Here is a 6146-nt window from a genome sequence, read left to right on the forward strand (position 1 = left end):
TGTATGTAAAAGGTTTTAAGTGTACTGGAGCGGAAAGAACATTAGCTGGATGTAAATTTGGAACCATTGGCCTAGGAGACTGCAGTAATACTGGTGCTGTAGAAGTGGAATGTAATACTGAAGTGAAAAGTAAGTATAGAACAATATATGGACTTTTCCAGATTCCTCTATAAAGGCTATTTATAGGAAATAAAAGATTTACATGTACAACAGTAATTTAAGAAGTAAGTGCAAAGAGAAAATATTTTTTGTCTTGTTAATGGTTGAAAAATGAAGAATATCATTGTTCTGTCGCTATGACCCCTGGTCTCCAGAGAGATACTAGTAGTTAACCAATGCACTGACAGATTGACAACAACAGCTCTGGTTCAGTTGCATCAATGTGTTATGTACAAGAGTGTGTGGTAAAAGACTGAAATATAAACAAAGATACAATGAAACACTTGAATTTCATACAAAATAAACTTACATTCATATTAAACTGGTATTTCATATAGTTGAACAAAATTACTATGGATAATAGCGACAATATAAAAAGGACTTATGACACTAAATAGCTTCCATAGAAATAAAATTTTGCAGCATGACATTTAGAAGTATTAAACCACAGATATTAGGTCAAAACCATGAAAATATACTCCGAGATAACTTGTAACATTATCAATATATCGTTTAGCAAAAAATTCGTAGAAAGTTGTACAAATTAAAACAAGGCTATATTTACATTATCAACAGACGACAAGTTTCCAGTATGAAAGCTTCAATAAATATACATAAAACTGCTTTAAACCTCTAAAAAAGGTATATAAACATATAGAGATAATCATCTTACAGAATAATTACAAATAATTTACAAATAAATACATACTCTGTGATTGGCCTAAATTATGGTGAATTTGTAGAAGTAAACTATAGGGAAAAGACCACTAATTATTTTCCCATAGAACTCCATACAAACCTTAGGCCCTCTCAGTACTTTACTATGACAATTTCAGAAAAATCTTTAGCATCATTTCAAACTTTGTTCTAAGCCCTAACAAAAAATACTGAAAAAAATATATGGTCCCATTGCGTTTATAGGTCAAAATTGCAGTTATTTTCAACTTATAGAGATTCGCAGTAAATAACACGCGACATAAAAAATCAACCCCCACTCCTAAAATCTTCCCTGGTATTTCTATAGTTTCTGTAATATTCCCTCATCCCATCATTTATTTCAAAGGTCATTAATTTTACTTTAAAATGAAAACAATTAAATACCTGATTTCAGCCAATGGCGTAATGCCTACCCATTCAGTATTCTGTTTAATGTTCCATAACAAACAAAGCCATGTGTTCATCCGGGGATTTGGTGCTCTCATTCCTATACTTACATACTTACCTGTCCCAGAATTAGTCAATTGGGGTAATTTCAAAGACTATACACCTACCTGTGAACATGTATGAAATTTGAGTCCTGTGACTTCAGTGTATTGGATACTGTGACCATCTCAAATGACGACACCTTACTGCTACCAGCACAGTTCAAAGGAGTGAATGACGTCTGGGCCGGTGATGATATTTGGATATATTGGTGACTGTAATAAATAAAATATTTGTACAATGAATTGTTTTTGTGTTTTGATGTTAATAAAGTGATATTAAGTCAAAATTGAGTCAATAATTTCATAAGGGTGGATTCTACCCTGAATAAAGAAAAAAGCTCCAAAATTGGATAAATCATAGTTAATTAAGCAAAATTCAAAGGTTTTAAAAAGACTGATATAGAATTTTTTTTATGTTTATGCAAAGTAAATTATTTAAGACTCTGATACACTAATTGATTCTTATCTAATCCCTCCTATTGCTTAAGTATGTACAAAAAAGTTTCCCCACCCCCCAGTGAAAAACACTTAAAGAAATAGCAGGTGCCCCCTTTTATTTTTGTTTACAATTAATTTAGACAAGAGTAAATCAATCCTTTTGATAACAAATCAAAGTTCAATATCTGTAGTCTTATACATTACAATCAGAAGCTACTTTTTGAATTTCCTGCTAAGAAAAGGAGAATTTAAATAATTCTTTTAAAAATTAAAGAAAAGCAAAAACTGACTTCAAACCCCAAAATGTACTATACAATAAGAGGCTGGAAAGTTAATAAATAAAAAATTTACCTGCAATGTACAGAAAACTGTCCGACAAAATACATCGGGTGGGTAGGGAGTCTCCGTCTCCCTCTTATATAGAGAAAATGCCCCCGCTGATCAGAGACCGAGCACTCCCGGGGCAAAGAAAGCTGAAAGATGAAATTCCTCTAAAGTGCTTAAATGAAAATAAATCAATAAAATTAGTCAATGTAAGCATAAATCATGAAAGAAACAATAATATTTTTCAAGTTTTCTATAAATTTCCTTAATTACATGTCTTCTACATAGCTAAATGTATGAAAAATGGATCCGCCAAGGGTGGAATACATGTTTTTCAATATTACATATTATTACATGTAAATATAATAAAGGTCAAATGTCATACATGCAGTTCAAGGTCATTACAATAATATATGAAAAAAAATCAGAAGCCAAAGGTCACAACAGTTAAGATATCATCAAGTTGAAATTCTACCTATCTGGTCAGCAGGTCTAAGGGAAGTAACTCTAAGTACAAAAACTAGAAACCATTAGAAAGTGAGTCGCAGCGAGTAATTCTGATGAAACTACAAATAGCAAAAAAAGAGAAAACATAGACCTTTGTGTAGCTACAACATAGAAACAACAAAACTACAAATTGATCACCCTGCAGCCAAGAAAGGGGGGGGGGGCAATCCAGAGGAACACATACACTACCAAACATGAGATGACAAGACAGAAAATGTCCTCCTTTCACTTGTCCATCACAAAAATTCCTTTTATGTGCCACCTTAATTATTTGAAAAAATGCCAAAAGTGCAAAAGTCCAAGAAACTAAGAAAAAATGAACACCAGGTCACTGTCCTACACTTCCATAATATACACAGATAGAGCAAAACATGATAAATACACAGTCACATGTACATGCAAAATACATACATAAATCTATTCATACATACAATCATTCATCTTAAGGACAATCTAATACATTTTCTTAACTTACCTTCCTCCTCTGACCATGTCAACTGTACAGGGCTTTACTAAATTCTATCTTCTCTTACCCCCCCCCCCTTCTCTCTTCAAAAGACCCAAATCACCACTAACCCCATTACCGCAGTAAACTAATTCAAATTTTTGCTAAATTTTCTCTCGAAATGTCATCAATCTTCAAATAATTGGCTAAAAATAACATTTCATGACTTTCAAATCACTTTACAGTGTAAAAATTGGGGTCTCTATAGGGAAAAGACCACTAATTATTTTCCCATAGAACTCCATACAAACCTTAGGCCCTCTCAGTACTTTACTATGACAATTTCAGAAAAATCTTTAGCATCATTTCAAACTTTGTTCTAAGCCCTAACAAAAAATACTGAAAAAAATATATGGTCCCATTGCGTTTATAGGTCAAAATTGCAGTTATTTTCAACTTATAGAGATTCGCAGTAAATAACACGCGACATAAAAAATCAACCCCCACTCCTAAAATCTTCCCTGGTATTTCTATAGTTTCTGTAATATTCCCTCATCCCATCATTTATTTCAAAGGTCATTAATTTTACTTTAAAATGAAAACAATTAAATACCTGATTTCAGCCAATGGCGTAATGCCTACCCATTCAGTATTCTGTTTAATGTTCCATAACAAACAAAGCCATGTGTTCATCCGGGGATTTGGTGCTCTCATTCCTATATGGCGTCCAACCACGTTAACAAATGGCGGGCTTATATGCAACAATTTTACCAAAAAACACAAAAGAGTTCTAACACGAAAAATCAATAAGTAAAGAGAGGTCAAAGTACTCAGAAGTACAGAGAGCCGGGCTCATTTACAGAGTAAAATGAATTTCTTACATGAATCACGTTTACATTCTGATGAAAAAATTATTTTAAAACTATCAATATAAATGATAAGACTCTGACAGTGTGTTTTTCAATCCTAATACCACGGTCCGATTTTGTCAGAATCAGAATTAATCTGGTACCGCAGGTGAATGTAAACAAACATGTCAGTCTGGTTCCCTCTCCTGCTTTACCTCGTATGTGTAGAGAACTACGATAACAGTGATTATCAAAAATCCTTACGCTAATGAACTATGTTCTTTGACTTAGGACTGATTTTTTGTAAGTCATAACTACTAATGTTTGTTTATAAATAAAACTTCGCTTTATTTTTGTTGCTTTATTTAGCGTTTGTATTATCTCAAAAGCGGTTGAGAGTAAGAACTATATTTTTGCACGTAACTTTAAAATGGCGACTATGAGGTTGACTTCCTGCCTTGAACAGGATGACATAAGCCGGCAATTGCTCTTTGAGCAATAAGCCCGGCTAATAACTCTTAACACTTGAAAGAACAATCATAATGCTAAGCATCGCAATCGATCTCAATTACGCCAACGACTATATACTGTATACAGGGAAACGGGTGGGCGAATTTAAAGAATACGGTATATGTTCCTACATAGAACATTGACTGGGCGAATTCAAAACGGGGCAAAATTACTTGCAAAAGTTTATACTTTAAACTGCAAAAATAACTTTATACATTATTTCCCTTGAGGGTGCTTAGAATGAAACTTGTAGGTCCCTAATTTGTAGTATCTCAAAACTGATGCAATTATTAATCATTAGAAACCTGTTGCATTCCTCTTAAACAATTGATATTGATTCTAGGTTATGGGATACACAAAGGGCAAAGAAAAATCACAAGATGAGACAATTTCCAAATTTTCTCATTTTATGCAAATTTTCATGAATTTTTTAGCTCATTTTGTTTCAGTGAAGGATATGGAGATAACGAACAGTATTCAAAAAATTAAACAATACAAAATAGGAGCAGAGCAAACACGGACCTAAAAAAAAAATTCAGAAAACACAGAGAACAAGCTTGCCGATCTAACAAATTTATATATTTCATGCAGGGGCATGAAATATTTTCGTCAGGGGATGCTCAATCCTCCATGGCACCTGATCCCCCTCTGATAATGTATAAGTCCGTGTTTGCTTTGCTCCTGATTTGTATTGGTTGAATAGACCTTTGAGCTTGAATACTATCTCCATCTATTTCATGCAATAGCAGCACATGCTTCTTTTTTTAAAAATGTCAGATAGGAAAGCATGTGCTCCTTGTTTCCCCGAACTGAAAAGTATCAAAGAACCATGCACACTTTCTCTCGAATTCCGCCTACATTTTACCCCAATTTAATAAATTATATAATAATTCATAAATGGCAGTTTCGTTAGTAAAACTCGATTGAAGGAAAAGAAGTGTTCACTTTCAAATATATACAAAATGTACTTATATATACTATGACAGAGCTATTTCGACTTGTCAATGGGACTTCAACAAATGAAGGGCGGGTAGAGGTACTTATCAACGGGGAGTGGGGCACAGTTTGTGATGATTCCTGGGACGTTAAGGATGCAACTGTCGTTTGCAGAACTTTAGGATTTTCAGGGTAAACATTTGCTGTCTTTCCGCACTGTTGTCTAACTTAGCAGTAGAACGATATTGAATATTTTAATAACTTATTTATTAGAATCTCAACTGCTCACCAAGGACGTCATTTTGCTGGAGGCTCGGGAACAATTTGGTTGGATGACGTAAAGTGTGATGGAACCGAGGCTTCTCTATTTGATTGTACTCACAACGGGTACGGGAAGGCAAATTGTGGTCACTATGAAGATGCCGGTGTAACATGTACTTAATTCCTATAACGAACAAACAAATGTCAAAAGCTACAATGTAAAAAATTTTCATTAATTTGATTTGATTGTATCTGAAGTATATCTGAAGTAAATAAGCTTACAAATGAGTTTGTTAGTTTTAAATTGAAATATTCAATTGATGGTAAGAGTCCTTTCTGTCAAAGATGTCAAATCAAGTTTACATAGACATAAAATCAAGGTTACACAGAGATCAAATTAAGCTCAAAAAGTCGTCAAGACAGCAAATCAAACTCATGGAGATTTGAAAAACGCTCATAAAGACATTAAATAAAACTAAAAAGACATTTAATTTGCTAACTTAAAGTGTAGAA

General features: G+C 33.4%; 1 long non-coding RNA gene across 1 annotated transcript; it reads left to right on the forward strand.

Annotated features, from left to right (window-relative positions):
* Positions 1 to 6: 6 nt before the first annotated feature.
* LOC134241475 (uncharacterized) lies at positions 7 to 5835 on the forward strand. Its single transcript, XR_009986674.1, has 3 exons — positions 7 to 129; positions 5423 to 5564; positions 5646 to 5835. It is a non-coding gene; the product is annotated as an uncharacterized LOC134241475 (long non-coding RNA).
* The last annotated feature ends 311 nt before the right edge of the window (positions 5836 to 6146 follow it).

This window comes from Saccostrea cucullata, unplaced genomic scaffold (genome assembly GCF_032062105.1).
Source record: "Saccostrea cucullata isolate Sc308-1 unplaced genomic scaffold, CSIRO_AGI_Scuc_v1 ctg22218, whole genome shotgun sequence".
In the NCBI taxonomy this organism is placed as follows: Eukaryota; Metazoa; Mollusca; class Bivalvia; order Ostreida; family Ostreidae; genus Saccostrea; species Saccostrea cuccullata.